Below are 17,245 nucleotides of genomic sequence, written 5' to 3'. Positions count from 1 at the left end.
TGTTGTCCCCCTCTTTGAGCCATTTCTAGGCCCCGGAGACATCAAAACATACCCGGGCCAATTGAATTTTGCAGAGGGGGGGCGGCGTGCAACCCAGACCATTTATTGGCCCCAGGGACACCGTCCCCTGGGGCCGTGAATACAATGTAGGCGATGGGTCATGTGGCACCCCTTCCAGAACCTTGGAATGAGTCTGGGGACCTCATCCACAGGGGCCGGCTCAGTGACAGTTCCCGTGACACTCCATCCCTGGGACTCCTTTGGTTCCCTGTCCACCAAAAAGCAGCAGGGAAAAACAATTTTGCTCCCACCCAGCAGGACTAGAAAAGTTTCCAATAGGTAGGAGCACAAATGTTTCTAGCTGCCTGTGCTTTTGCAGGTAGTGAAATATGGATTTGCTAGTGCAGAAAGAAAAGCTGCTCCAGTTGGGTGGGTTATGGGTTATGGTTGTGGCTTATGCTGCTCTAAGTTTGGGCCCTCCCGCATTCCACCCCATTTGGCTAATGGTGTGCTGGGACCAGAGTGGGGATCGAGGCACCCCTATGGAAAAAAAAATGACCACCTCCTCTGTGGTTGTATGGAATGGGCCGCTTGCAGTGAGCAGACTGGGCTGCAGGCCCTGGGCTCCCCCACAGCCCAAAAAAGTAAGTAGTGCTGTGTGGGGGGGATATCCTTTACAACGCGGATGTTACCCCGCACTACAGTTACGACGCGTCTTTTACAACGCAAGTCGTAACCACGACTTGCGCTGGAGGGCGCTCAAGGACAAGGAATAGTAGATTTACTATTCCAACACCTTCCTTACTGTACGTAGGCTGGTGTTGGAATAGTAAATTTAACTATTCTAAGTCCAGCACCCCTACAGCGCTAGTCGTGGTAACGACTTGCATTGTAAAAAATGCGTTGTAACGGTACGCGTGGTAATACCACGCGTTGTACCGTTATACATCCCTGTGTGGGTGTCCTGGGTGGTATCGGGAATCTACAAAATAACTTACAAACTTACAAAAGGGAGAATAATAAATTAGCAATCTGAGCCGCTCATTTATTATTCACTGCTCTTAGCAAGGGGCGCCCCATAACACCTTTCATGAGCTCATTTACATATATTTTGCTGCTGGCCGTGCCCCCAAACTGGGCTGGGAGCGCCACTAGCATGATTTGTAAGTGCTGTGGAGGGCTGCAGGAAGTGTAGCTGCCCCTAAATACTTATTAAAATAACCCTATATTTCTTGGGGTCTGTAGAATATGATCCCAAAAAAAGTTACTGGAATTTTAAGTAGTGGGAATGTAGTGATCACTGGGGGTGGATTTGTGATTGCATTATGTGTTCTGAGGAATGTGAAAAGAAAAAAAAAAAAGCTTGATGCATGTTTACTGTTTTTTAATCATACATCCTTTACTGAAATGTTTATTGACAAAATCATTAGGCTTGCTCCTTATATATGGGTAAGAACGTACATTAAACATGAGACATTCACTGATTAAACCAAATTTTAAAGTGACAGTTATAGTTGGGTATTCAAAACAATCTCCGGCATTTACTGAAAAAAACCAAAGATTAAAGTGAAGTTATAGTTAGGTGAAAATATGAATATAATTAAAAAGTAAAATTAAGAGTCACTTACAAAGAGATATTTTTCAAACTGTCCCCAACACATTCCTTGAAATGCAGACTGTTGGAGCTTTTGCTGTTTATCTATATGATGCTATTAATATTCCTTGGGGCATAACATTTCTCCAGAACACATATACATGGTGCCCTCGATTCTGCATTGGCACCACATTTAGGAATAATGTTGTGTGTCTCAGTAAAAGCAAAAATGAGGAGCCTTAGAGGGACTATTCAGTGAACTATGTCACAGTGGGTCTTAAAAACCCAAGGAGGAATCAACCCAAGAAGGCATCATCAAAACAGGTAGATTGTAAAATGCTGATTAGTGATGATCACTAGCAAGGCAGGACTGGATAACTAGAACTGTTTTTCTATAGACTGGGTGGACCCTTTAAACAGAACCAGACCAGGAGAATTGGAATGTAAAAGCTCAGCATGATATTTTATTTAGAAATATTTTACGGTAATTATCTTAATGTATGGCATAATAATCATAGCTGTAGTAGAAATTGCTTGTTCCAACTTTAAAGATGAGTGAGTGCCATTGTTCAATGTGTTAGACTTTTTAAATTGTGTATCATTTCTAAACAGGGTTGATTTGAAACTTAAGAATTACTCTCAACTGTGTCAATCCTCTGGGGTTTTGGATGAGGGGCCTAAATAACGAGTTGACACTAAGGCCCAGATTTACAAAAAAGTCACGGAACACAGTGCAGCAGCCAAAAATGCTGCACTGTGTTCAGTGACTGGGAGGGAGAAGGAGATCACCGTATCTACAGAAATACGGATCTCTCCTCCCCTCTCCCTAGCATCGTCGCTGATTTCAACTACTGTGTGCCAGGCACACACCTTAACGCGATAGTGCTAGGGTGCGTACCTGAGTCAACCATAGGTTTTGTACTAGAAGTTGATCCTTTCAGTACAAAATACTATACTTAGACACACTTTAAAACTTTTCCTACTTTGCATGTGAGCTCCACAGTGCAGCACACATGCAAAGTCGAAAAAGAAAGGAGAAATAAAAACAGTTCTCCTCTTAACGCCTCCTTTTAAATGGTGTTAACTTTTGGCGCTAAACCCGGTCTACTATTGTTTGTAGATAGGATTTTGCGTCAAAATGCATGGTTGGTGGCATGGGAAAGCCCATGCTCCACCCATTTAAGGCCCCCTGGGCGCTAAGTAATGCAAAGTAGTGCATTGTGCTGCTTTGAGTTACTTTCAGGGCACCTTCCATCCGAAGCAAGTTTTGCACTGGAATGTAAATGCGGAAAAAAACATTTTGTGCTGGTTAGCGTCACTTTTGTGACGCTAACCCATCACACAAAGTTAGTAAATCACCACTAAATGTTTAAAAAAAAATACACCGGATCGCGCCTTCCAAAGTTATCAGTTTGGTTTGCCAGTCTCTGCTATTTGTGCACTTATTTGAACCTGATGCAGGATCTACATGAAATGCCTGATTACTGTAAGTTGCAGTGGCGTCTGGTGATATTTGAAATTGGGATACCATATCTGCCCTAAAGGCTCTATTTAGGTGGTTAAAGCAAGAAGGCTCAATTAGCAGGTTATTTAAAATACAGCAACTCTATTAATACATAGGTCTTTGCATTGCACCTATGCCAGCCGATATCTTCAAAAGTTGCATTGGCATCCAATTTCACAACGTGTCCACCGTAAGACCTGCTGTATTATTCAAGAGGCCTAACTGTAAAAAAAAAGAGCAACCCCTCAAGACAAGGAGATAGGGTTATTAATCCGATAAAACAACATGACGCTCTTATGTGCTGCTAGAAATACAGAATCTCATTAAGTCCCAATCAATTCCAATCTCTCACACATCTGGATGAGCCCAAGGCAAAAACTAACGTATGTACCACATACATAGGAATTATATTTCATTAAAATTACTTTAAAAATTCTTTCATAATACTTCCAAAAACATACTGGCGCACCTCCCTGGACAACTGGTCAAAAGCGGAAAGCATCTCCCTTCACAATGAGGAGACGGCAGGGTTGCGTAAGTTCCCCATTGCGGCACTCTGGGACGAAACACTAAACTCCTTCCACAGAGAATACCAGACACCAGGAGACCCCGCAGGACACACCTCCCCGAGCGGAGAACACGGAGACGAGAGCACAACACCGGGCACTGCTGATAGTGGTCCCATTGCTGACATTCCCATCAGATAGACGGGATGGACACCACCCCGCATCGCCCCCCCCCCCGCCCCACCCGCGACATATGCCCACCGCTGATAACACATCGCCCCCCCCGAACTGGTGGGGCAAACGTGGGCCGACTACGACACCACCTCCAAACCCCCCCACTGCACGGACAGGTGTCCATCACGCCACACAACACACACTTCCAAGTTTAGTAACCCCACACCCCCCCCATTCTTACTATTTTCACTTTTCCTTTACTCCACGCTAACGAGACTGGCATGATTGAGCTATAATCCCGCCATCGTATTTCAATGTGATGTAACAATGTATTATATGCTTTGCTCCGAGATGAATGTATGCACCTTTGAGCTACATGATGCGGTATACTGTACAATTCATGTTTTCTTTTATCCTGTGAATCCAATAAAGGATATATTTCAATAAAAAAAGAAAAATAATAATAATACTTTCAAAAACATATTTGCACTATACATGACAAAACATAAATCTCCCATAATACATCATTGTGCACTTAAGAACCACTTTCTCATATATGATTATTCAGTGCAGATTGTGAAATCTAAATCATCAACCGATTTCAGTGGGATGGTTTTATTTTATTCACCTTCTTAAGAACATTAGTTAATTAAATACTTTAACAATTAGCGTAAAAAGAACAATCAATTTGGTTTCCTATGATTCCCTATAACCATGAGCATTCTGAGATCTTCCTTCTAGGACTATTTAGTTGTTCGGAGGTTCAAGAAACAGAACTCAAGTGGCCAAAACTTCATGACCATGGCCTGGCATTGAGACTCTGGAATACACTTCCAGCTTGTTGTTTGAGATCAGTAACTTCCACCCAGTCATTTCATACTTAATTACAGGGGGCATCCAATCCCAACTGCACATTGTATTTGCACAACGGAGAATTGGCTGCCAGGCCTGGCCCGTGTCTACGTCTAGTGCCCAAGCCACTCCGGGAAGCCAACTGCGACACTGTGTACAGTGGACAGTGTACAGTGGGGGTGTGCTGCAGTGCTAGGTCTCCAGCCATGCCCCGTGCCTATCTTGCTACAGGCAACCAAACTGCAGTATCCATATATTTATTATCTTTTCAGATTCTTAAACTGAAACTTTTGTTAAGCTGGTAAATTGAACGTTTTATGTTTTTTTTAATCATTTATTTTCAAACTTTTTTTGGCTTTGACCTTTTTGTGTATTTTTTATATAACATTTCTGCAATCAAGGTCCTCTTTCAGCCTTTTTTTGTCTTTATTATTTTTTGAGGTGGTAGTCTTAAAGTGTAAAAGATTACACTCCATTTTTATCACCACTAGTATACTACTTGTTTTCAGTACATAGCATACAATTTCAGCCTTTCATCAGTGTCTTATTTATGTGCTTGCTGGCCTTCAACAGGCACTGTTTCTTTTTTTTCTCCTGCTGACTGTCGCCTCCACTGAATTCCAGCAATGAAGAATTAACAGGGATTATTTGCTTGCAGATGCTTGATTATCACATTGGTGGCAAAAAGTAAAGATCAAGGTGACCCCATTGCACAACTTGGCTGCGAAAAGTATTAGTGATTTTTCATACTTTCAACTTCTGTCTTCAGGGCAAATAACAAAATGCCCATACAGGACCCCAATGGATGGATGCTCACTTTTTCTTGAAGTTACTAGGTTAACCATATCTTTTTCCTGTACCTCTGTTGACTGAAGTTGCAAACTTGCACCTTTTGTTTTTTAGGCTGTACTGACTTTGCAGTTGGGATATTTTCCTTTTGAATATATTGAGCTAGACTGCTTTGAAATACATTCCTCTGGTTACAGATTGATACAAAATTGTGTCCCCCAAAGGATAGGCTCCTTTTTTTCTAGAGACTATGGGGTTGCTTTTTTAAACCAGTAACCAATTGGATAGTTCCTTTCATTGTTTTTGGTGTGCTAGGTGTTCTAGGATTTATGGCTCAACCAACAGACCCAGCACCACCAGACTGTGAGTCCTTTTTAGGATTTGTGATGCTTGCATGATTGCAGAGGCTTGACTTTCTTTCTGAGATCTGGAAAACCAAAAACGAGATATGCAAACCCCCTAATATTTTAAAAAGATGTGTTTGATATAAAAATATATTGTGATATGTTATTTGAAAGTAGGGCTATTTAAGTTTAACTAAAAAGTCACAGATGTAACATTACATTTCAATTGTTCCATGGTTTAAGCCTTCTGGAATTCGCAGTGCCAGGAAGAGGAACCGGGTGCACCAGATCCACTCAAGCCTACATCCTGAAATCCACAAAGGAGCCTCAAATCCTTACAAACTATTGCAGAGCTGTCATGAAGTATATGATGTTTTGCTCCACATTCAAATTGTTCCGGACTTTTGTGTACAGATCAATGCCCTCCATTCCATAGGAGCGCGATGCAGCAAAGGAGACTGTAGAGTTTTTTTTTGAGAGTTCTTCATTTTGGGAACAAAGACTCTTTGTTCCTTTGCAAAAACTTCTCAACAAGGAGATCAGTAAAGGAGAAAATGCTGGTGGTGTTGTACAGTGCTCCATATGAAGGAGCTGCTCCTCACCTAAAACTTGGGAAGTACCTAGGGTTCCCTCCTCTTTTTCGCATAATTTATGTAACACTCTAAGCCTGAAAGGACATTGTTTTGACTCTTCTGACTGCTCCCTTCAATTTGGACAAAGTTATACCCCTCTGCCAACCTCTAATCAAACTGAAACATGTTTCAGGAGTTGTTTTTATTCGTTTTATGTATGGTGTTTACCTATTCAAAGCCATAATACTATGCCTGTAATGGTAAAAGTTTTTTGTCATTTTTCGGATTGCTTTGGATGGCAATTGCTACTCTTTGCTTAAAAACGTACCTGTAAAAATAGCAGAAGGTTTTTTGAACTTCTACGTCGATGTGGATGGCACTGTGCTAATCCTATGCATACAAACTATGCTAGGAAATCAGACATTTGAGGTGAGCAGATTTGGAGTGTCTGTGATGTGGTAGAGTGTTCCATTTAATGGTTCTGCTCTCCACCTAAAACTTGAAATCTATGCTCTATATTTACACCTCAGAAATTCAGTAGAAGAAACAAAGGTTAAAGTGACATTATAGTTTGGTGAAAATGTCAGTTTAATTGTAACATTTTAAACTAAACAGATAGTGAAATTCAACAGTTATCATTATTTCAAGTAACTATACCTTTAGCAGCTGCCATGCACAGTATTGTCATCAATAATGTCCTTTGAGTTGTCATCAGTAATGTTATCGATGATGTCAGAGAATATATCATGAGGGTTGTAATATGTGAGGGCATAAGCAAGGCATGGTAAGTGCAGCCAGGCCCTGCACCCAACTCCCCTCTAGAGGGCAGCAAACACCTCTGCCACGCATGGGAGCGAGGATGCTGAAGGGAAAAACCTTTATTAGTTCATACTGTCTGATTGTGGGATTCTTGCGGGTGCCCTGCGAACCCAACCATCCAAATATACTAATATTTTGAACATTCATTTATCAAACACTACTGAACAGATTTACACCAAGTCACAAAAAGCATGCTTTCTGGATCAAGGTCTAGCTTTCTGTAAAATTTGGTGCAAATCTGTTCAGCCACCTGGACTAGCAATGTTCATATATCCCTATACTAATTGCATTGGTAAATTGCATTTTATGGCCCCCCTTTTTTGTAGGCCCCTGCTTGTTGGATCACCCCAAAACATTAAAGGAAAGCGCTGAGGTGGATTAACTTTTCTTTTGTAAAGTTTTGTGAAGATTCATCAAACTGTGTCAACGTTATTAGAAAACCAAAGAAAATGTCTTCCTATGATAACAAGGTGTTAACTATAATTACACATACACTTCAGCAAATTCAAATGTGTTAAAATTAAAATACTAGACAATTGGTTGGTTCATTTCCAAAAGAGATGATGCAGATGAGAGAAGTAAAAGTGAATGGGAAATTATACATCAATTTTACTGCTTGAAATTATTGAAACATAACATCTGAAATAATTATGTGAAACGCATCATGCTCAACATGCTCTTGTGAATAAGGACAGTAAAATCTTAGCACATATTTTTATGCAGAGTTTTACTGCCAATAATTTTTATGGCAATGAAAATAATATTGCACAATACTTAGAGGGTTCAACACACTCCAAGAGATTGGTATTACAAGTGACAATCAGAATAGATCTGAAATACATTCAACAAACAAAGAAATTTAAAAAAAGCAATAAAAGTCAGAACAAGAATAAAACTATTTGGCCAGATTCCATAACCAGTGTATTATATTTTATTTTTAGTGCAAAACATTTGCCAATATTGAAATGTCTTTTTAACAGTAGCTGGCAAACTGTATCTACACTGCATTCTTCGAGAGGCATTATTATAGTGTAATTTTTGAAAGCCATGAACAGATCTTTATTGTGCTGTGCTTTTTTATTAAATTCAAAGAGTGAAATATTCAAAGGCTAAAGCAAGTACATTCAAAACTATAATACTTCGATTTTCGACAAACAGGAAATAAGGATTCATTTTAGGCTGTGGCCTACCTCAGCACTGCTAGACACTGTAACTCAAGAGAAGGTTCTGCTCACTTTGGAAGGTTGGGCGCTAACATTATTTTGTGGAGTGAGGCTCCCTCGAAAGTAAAATGTCAAAAACTGGTTGGGACAGGCAAATTATTGTGCACTGAACCAAATGTAAATATAATGATGAACAACCAAATAGGGGTTAGGATTATGGTAACATAAGGAAGCCCAGAGGGTTGCCCTTTATCCCATTTGCTATTTACTATTACTTTGACAAACTTTAGTAGATGCTATTAAAACAATCCTGAATTTATGGTGTTCAAATGTAGATGGTATCATAACAAAGTAGCACTCTCTGAAGACTGTATGATTATTTTTCCACATTATATTCGACAAAAGCCTTTTGCTTTTTGATATTCTTTAAAAGCATAAGATAAAAGAAGAGAAGTATACTAAGTCAGGCAGAATTATGATAAACATATGGGTAATATTACAATACAAATACTGAGGTTTATATTAAAGGAGTTATTGACAAATAATAAATGCTAAAAGGCCAAAAACATGGGTTAAGAATCGTTTCAACACTTATTAGAGGATAGGGTGTTACTGAGACTATGATATCACCAAATCAATTTCCGGTCACATTTCAATGCATTTTATATACATATAACAGATTCACAAAAGTCTGTTCCCATGGTACAGTTATTATTTAAATATTTGTATCACACTTTAAATCTACCAGGACAACATGAAATATATGACTGTAAGTTGAAAGGGTGAAAGGCACAATACAATAACGTTTTATCATTACCTAAGCCTAATATTAAAACAGATTTGTTGTTTGCAACTTGTATGACAATTAATTAAAATTCAATACTTTGAAATTTGCTGACCCATATTACAAAAACAAGGTCCAATTAGAAGCTATTTGATTTTACTGACAAAATGGATCTCAAATATCCAGGTACATAAAGTTACCGAAATTACTCCTTCCATTACATCACTTATTAGAAATCTGAACTTTCTATCAATATTTTCAACAATAGATCCCTCTATTAAATCCAGAGGTGGATATTCATGGTGAGATACTCTTTAACCATGATATGGTTTCCTTGTAAAGCCCTAAGAATTAACATAATACAATAGAGCCAAGGGTTTTCATGTATCAGAAGATTAAAGAGGATTCAAAGACTGTTTCAAAGAAAAATTCAAAACAAACGTAGGACAACATGCTTCAAATGTAAGAATATTTGTTACAGAAGCCTTGTATGGATACATTGTGTATGACTTTCAGCAAACTTTGGCAAATTACATTATTCTAATGTGTTTGGGCTACCTCATTTGCACCAAAATGCACACCTGCATGCTCTCCTTTCCAGTTTATTCCATAAAATCATGGAATTCCCGTTCCTTCCATATTTGTGTAAGAAGCGATGCGAAAAAGTGATTTGTAAAATGCAAAATAATGAGATCGCGCCATCCATGCAATTAATTCTGATGTGTAAATCAAATGTCATCCAGGAACATAAGGTATTTATTCTATTCAAGATGGCCATATTAAAATCAATTTTTTGGAGTATGCGGTGTGACTTGATTTGTTCAAATGCGCAAATATGCAAGCTGTACAATTTCAAAATGTGTTTTCTTGCATATGAGGAACATAGGTTTGATATTTTTCATATGTGTAATTTGAGTTTTTAAATGAATGTCAAGCAGATTATCTATATATATAAAAACAAATGTATGTCTGTCTGGCTGTCTGTTTGTCCTTTATGCATTACTACACCATTCATCCGATCGCCATGAAACTTTGGGAAGTTGTTGGGTACACTCCCGCGAAGGTTTCTGGCATAAATGTTTGTAAAATATAGACCCCCCAAGGCCCTCATAATCTTTCGAATACTGATGTACGCACCAGACGGAAAACAACAAATCGTGTATCCACAAGCACTTGAATAAATAAATAGAATTAAAACACCATTCATCCGATCGCCATGAAACTTTGGGAAGTTGTTGAGTGCACTCCCGCGAAGGTTTCTGGCATAATTTTTGTTTTAAATATCGGCCCCCCCAGGGCCCTCATAATCTTTCGAATACTAATGTACGCACAAGACGGAAAAACAAAAAATCGTGTATCCACAAGCACTCGAATAAATAAATAGAATTAAAACAGCATTCATCCGATCGCCAGGAAACTTTGGGAAGTTGTTGAGTATACTCCCGCAAAGTTTCTGGCATAAACATTTTTTAAATATCGGCCCCCCAGGGCCCTCATAATCTTTTGAATACTGATGTGCGCACAAGACAGAAAAACAAAAAATCCTGTATCCACAAGCACTCGAATAAATAAATAGAATTAAAATAGCATTCATCCGATCGCCAGGAAACTTTGGGAAGTTGTTGAGTACACTCCCGCAAATTTTTCTGGCATAAAAGTTTTTGAAATATCAGCCCCCGAGGGCCCTCATAATCTTTCGAATACTGATGTACGCACCAGAAGTGAAAAAAAAATCGTGTATCCACAAGCACTCAAATAAATAAATAGAATTAAAATGACACTTTGAAATGTTTTCCATATTAAAATGAATAAGTTTCAATAAACAATGTAAATTGAATGTTATCATAACGAGTTTCCTTGAATTTCCTTTCTAAGGAGATCGCAGTAACGCGCGACGGGTAAGCTAGTAATCTATAAAACATACAAAACTGCTATAAATAAATGTCAAATAGATGATTACTCTATAACCAGGGCTGCTAGAGTTTTGCAGCATTGGAGGACAAAATTAAGAAGCAGTGTTGACCAAATTATGCAGTACAGATATACAATTATGTTGCAAAGAAAGAAAACTGCAACGCGCTATAGAACTGAGGACAACAAATGCTACACATTCTGTGGCTTTGCTGTCTAAGTGCTACACTTTTTAATACTAAGGTACAAAAGTATTTAAATAGTATAAAAAGGCATCAATATCCTAAGAAACAAAACCAGTCGCATTCCACAAACTCTGTTTAGAATGTGATGCACGGCAAATAATAATTTTATTTTACAGCAAAGTAACCCAATTTTATCACCATTGTCTTTTCTACCTTCCAGCAAACCACACTGTTTAAAACCTATAAAATCTGGAAGTCAGCAGAAGACAAAGCTACAAGTACATATTTTTTATATTCAGATGTGTACTCAATTTAATCAGCTCATTCCTCTTACGTTCTAAACTTCTTCATTTCGGGGTTTACCTTGTTTACAAACTGTAGGGACTTAAAAAGCACTTCTTTCATTTATGAAACAGCCATTGAGAACAGTGTAATATAGTTCATATTTATTATGCACATGTCACAATAGGGAGTACTTTAGGGCTGAAAAGAAAGAATCTCAAAAAGAGATTCAACGTGTTTAGCATTCTTCCTAAGTCTGAGACCCATCCTGAAATAACTGCTACTTTGAGAAACTAGTCTGTTATATAAATATGAATGTGTGTATTTCGTGAAAGAAAACATTCTTAAGCCTATATATATAAATATTTATTTCCATCCTAATTAAAAGAATGTAATAATGTTTTTTTGTTTTCTGCTGCAAACAGCCCCAATCACAATTTTTGCTCTATCAATGTAAGTTTGAGCAGCAACTGTAATTTTTATCTTTTTGCTTGACAAAACAAAAATATTTTTATTGTTAAAAAGTGCAAACTGTGAGGCTTTTGCTGGATCATGTAGCAAGTGATGCAAGATTCTGTTGTTAAGTGTAAAATGTTGAACAATTGAATACTTTCAATGACCTAGCTTATAAAATTGTTTGACTTATGTTTTTTAATGTATATTTATTTGTTCACTTTGATGTCTGAATTGTCTACTAAGTATTCGCTGTCTATTATAATGTTTATCTTGTATCAGTACATATTCTGGCAATAGTGTTCTTTTTCAAATGCAAATTCTGAATCCATTTCTGGTGTATCATTTTTCTACTGAGAGAAGTAAAGATGGATCAGGCAATGGGTTAAAGCTATGCGTAAAGTCTGTGAATGTTTTGTTAAGTGGCTTTCCTGTGTATATATGTATTCTTTATGATAATCAGTCTTACAGGAAGGTAAAGTCACAGGCAGCATTAGCATTAGTAGTATGTGCTTTGGCGCTTGCAGAAGAGTCTTTTCTGTCAGTTCCAGGGTGTGCCCGGTATGAAGGGATACGTTTCACAGATCCTACTTCCTGAAGGGTATAGTCACTGATGCTGGTTCAAGACATTTCCAAACATGATTTTGTATATCATACTGTCTGAATTAAAACCAAATTTAAATTTGTATTTATGAAACTTTTTAATGTAGTTTCAAGATTTGATCAAACTGATTTCACAATTGTAATTTTATAGACAAATGCTAAACCAGTATCTTTTGATCGCTACTCTTCTCCGTGTTTTGCAAACCTCCAGCCAGCATCCGCAGCAGCACGAGGAGTTAGGAGCGTGAGGAGGACGCCGCTCAGCTCCACTACATTCCCGCATTGCCACCGCACTGCCGCTTCTCAGGACCTCCTAGGATTTTCGGGAGGCCCCACGATGGTGAACTCCAGCCCCCCGCGGCTCCGGCCTCGGAGCAGGCTGCGAGGAGCGGCGGCGGTGCGGGCGGTAGATCAGCCAGAGTACAGCCACGTTTCTGCCGTTAGCAGTCTGCAGTGCCCTCCTCTCCCCTGTGGTGTTGGCCTATGCAAGGGGGCTGACACGGGGGCAGCGCCGTGCTGTGGAGATAAGGAGTCCCGGAGCACCCGGGGGACAGTTGTCTCGCAGCAAAGCTGCTCGAGGCTGCGGAGGTCTCAATTCCGCGGCCAAGTCATCTACAGCATTTGAGCATCCATTGGGAGCTGCAGAGGAGCTGCAGAGGGGTGTGCCCTCTGGCTTTTGAGCTCAGGTGCAGAGGCAGCAGAGGACCGAAGTGCAGGAGAGCAGGGAGTGAGAGCGCCGATGAGCCCCGGAACAACAAAGAGAACAGCGAGGTGAGGGTTTTTGGTTGAAACTTGTATCGTGCTGCCGCAGTTCCCTACAGGACATCTCGGCGGAAAACCTCATCTGGCTGGACAACATCGACCTCTCACGGCCCCCGCTGCGCGGGAGCCGCTCGCCTTGTGGTCAGGGAGGGAGGAGTCACCTTTTGCTTGGTCATTGACCCCCTCAGCCAACTCGGGATTGCGAGGACCAGCAGCCACAGCGGCGCTGACAAGCCGCAGCTGGTCCTCTTCCCGAGCCCGCCCTTCTGCTGGATAAATCGGAGTGGGATTTTACATCCTCCGGTTTTTGATTGAAACTTGTATCGTGCTGCCGCAGTTCCCTACGGATATCTCGGCGGAAAACCTCATCTGGCCGGACAACATCGACCTCTCACGGCCCCCGCTGCGCGGGAGCCGTTCGCCTTGTGGTGATGGAGGGAGGAGTCACCTTTTGCTTGGACACTGACCCCCTCAGCCAACTCGGGACTGCGAGGACCAGCAGCCACAGCGGCGCTGACAAGCCGCAGCTGGTCCTCTTCGCGAGCCTGCCCTTCTGCTGGATAAATCGGAGTGGGATTTTACATCCTCCGGTTTTTGGTTGAAACTTGTATCGTGCTGCCACAGTTCCCTACGGACATCTTGGCGGAAAACCTCATCTAGCTGGACAACATCGACCTCTCACGGCCCCCGCTGCGCGGGAGCTGTTCGCCTTGTGGTCAGGGAGGGAGGAGTCACCTTTTGCTTGGACACTGACCCCCTCAGCCAACTCGGGACTGCGAGGACCAGCAGCCACAGCAGCGCTGACAAGCCGCAGCTGGTCCTCTTCCCGAGCCCGCCTCCCACTATCAATATTTAAACATCCCCCAGAACGCGCTCGCTGGACGCGCACGGGACATAGCCCGGGCAAAGGGCGGGCCTTCTGAGGCCCTCTGAGGCTGAAAAGGCTGGTGTGGTGCGGACCTCTACACCAGTTTATGTTTGTTTTTGTTTTATCAAAGTGTTTCTTATCCTTTTGTGCAAGAAGTATTGTGGTTAAAGTAGCCCGACCTCATTAAGTCATGACTGCCAAGAAATTGAGGTCTGGGGGACTTTTGGTAGGTAGGTCTTGCTCAAAAACTAAGTCTAACCCTTTACGAAATAAGGACGGCCAGGCTTCTTTAGTAAAGGGAAAATCTCAACTATGCAGCCTATGGGAAAGGGGCAAGGATAAATTTCCTCCGCTATAGGATAGTCCACAGGTTGGAGACGAGGTGGTACAATATGTAGAGAATAGGGATACCACTCAATCTTTCTCTACTCTTGTACCCAAGAGGGTGGAATGTATTGATTCTCCGAAAGAGGTGTTGGGGAATTCTCCAGTTTTATCTAAAATCTTGACGCCATGTCGGCAAACTGTCGACCCCTTAAATAAATTTGCTCTTTCTCCCCCTCATAGATTATTTGCCCCAAGTATAAACACTACTGATGTCATAGTGCAAAATAAAATGTTTAACTCCAGTGAATCCCTAACTCCCCTGGAGAATCCTTCTGGGGCAGTACAAAATATTGATCCCCTCGGCCTTGATATAGATATGGACTTATGCAAAAGATATATAGAAGATGCAATTGATCCGTCATTAGATCCAAGGAATAGGGTTTCTGCCCCATCTGGTCTCCAACTTCACAATAGTACTCCCTCCAATAATTCTCTCCTTTCTATGCCCCAGCTAAATATTTCCTTTAGTCCACAATTTAATACAACAAACAATGACCCAAATGATCTTGTCAGACAGGATAATCCAGTTTCAGAAACATTGGTCTGTCTTGAACGTTTGCTTACGTCTATTCTTTCCCTGTTGGAAAAGTTTGTTGGTGGTTCCGATTGTGTTTTGGAGACTGTGACTCAAATATTAAAGGTTCTATTAGAGAGAAAGGGGGGGAAGGATACTAGCCCATCCCCAATTGCCGAACCTTTATTGGAAAAAATTGTAACTATTGTACCGGTCCAATCCGATTTGATAGTGAATCCTCCAACTGTGGATATAGAAAAGGCATTATCAGTTAAGAGGACTTTCCCAATAAATCGGGTGGATGTTCTTGGGAATAACTGTGTGGTGGAGGGTGTTTTGGTAAATTTAACCTATCTGTACCCCGGTAAAAGGAATATCCCAAGAGTTATTTCCCATTTTTTGTCCCCCTACTAAAGTTGGAATAGAGGAGGTTTCGGTGTTATCTAATAAGGGAAAGAAAACGCATATAAAAAGAACGGTGGAAAAAGGAGGAAACAGCTGCGGAGATTTGCAAAAAAGAGGCGGAGGAAAATAAATTTTGAAAACTACCCTAATACTACAGTTAATAATTCCACTGAGGTAACTTGGGCGGATAAATCATTGCATGCGACATCGGCTCTTCCAGTTATGGGTGTTGTTCCTACTTCTCCCCATAAATCCCCTCAAATCCCGTTTCCCCCCATTTCTATGCAGACTATATTAAGCCTTTCTGGTCCGACTCCTGAGGGTCCAGCTATTATAGTTCCTCCGGTGGAGTCCACAAAAATTGTCGATCAAGTACCTGCTAGCCTTAACCCCTTAGCGAGGCCATTCCCCACTTGTTTAGGAGGGGAAATAGAATCAATAAAGCCAACCAAGAAAATTGAGGAGGATAACATTGATACTCTTATTTTAGATTTTTTTCAGCTATTTGATTCGGATTTTATTTTAAATAGATCTACACTCCTCCAATGTCTTCACGAGACGGATGGTCTGAAATTGTTGTAGACTAACGATATAGATTTAGTAAAAATTTTAAACACTGATGCTGGGTCTTTAACTAGAGTAAGATTCTATTCAAAGTTAGTTGTTAACCTTATTCTCCAAAAAACTGAAAGTTTTCAGCGTAGAGGGATTGATGTTATGCCTTTTTTGGTAAAACCCCAAACTAATAGATTAATGGGCAAGCCTTGGTTCTCTCAAGCTGTAATGGGAAATGGGGTTATCCCCCTTGACTTTGAAGATTTAAAAATTAGTATAGAAAAAAATGGGCGGCAAGTGGAATTTTTAAACCCCACTCGCTTCCACTCCCAAAGCGTTCTTGCAGAGGTTGGTCTTCAATGGAACTGGCTGCCTGGAATTCTAGCTAGTAAACCCTCCCACAAATTCCAATCACAACCGTATCCTTAACAATGACATCAGGATTGTATCCTGGAACGCTGCAGGAATACGAAATAGCCCCGAAAAATTACTTTTTCTACTTTCATTAGATTTTAGTGTAATATGCCTTCAAGAAACTTGGTGCATAGAGAATTTTCCTATAGGAAGGGACTATTTTGTTTTGGAGGGCAAATCAAGCCCTTCTAGGAGAGGCCATGCTAGAGGGGGAATAGCATGTCTTTTGTCCTCCAGGATTCAATGGAATTTTTCCCATTTTTTAGACCCTAGTAACCTATTTCAGGTAGTTACGCTATTTAGTTCTGCTAATTCTAAAAATAATCCTATCATTCTAATAAATGTCTATATTCCACCGGATGTCTGCTATAATGAAATTCTTTCACTTATATTAAAACACTTTTGATAAAGGATGTCTCTCCCCATATAATGATATTTGGTGATTTTAATTGTAAAGTATCCAACTCCAGTTTGGAGATTTTCCGTAATGAACATAAAGAGAACTCCCTACAGATACCTCAAACTCTTTTTCCCGGTAATATTAAAACAACAAAGAAAGGGAAAATATTTCTTGAAGAGCTCTATGAAATAGATGGAATTATAGTGAATGGTAGGCTTCCCTCTGATACTCCCGCAAAATTTACGCACAAGTCCACCACTGGTGAATCTATTCTAGATTATGTGGTGGTAGATATGCCAACCTTTATCCTTCTCAAGGACCTTACGGTTACTTATACTCCTCTCAGTGACCATAAAATAATAACCATCTCATTAGATTTAAATCCTCCTCTTACGGATCATTGGT

The sequence above is a fragment of the Lissotriton helveticus genome, chromosome 8, assembly GCF_964261635.1.
Source record: "Lissotriton helveticus chromosome 8, aLisHel1.1, whole genome shotgun sequence".
Lineage (NCBI taxonomy): Eukaryota > Metazoa > Chordata > Amphibia > Caudata > Salamandridae > Lissotriton > Lissotriton helveticus.
Note: the sequence above shows the minus strand (reverse complement) of the source record.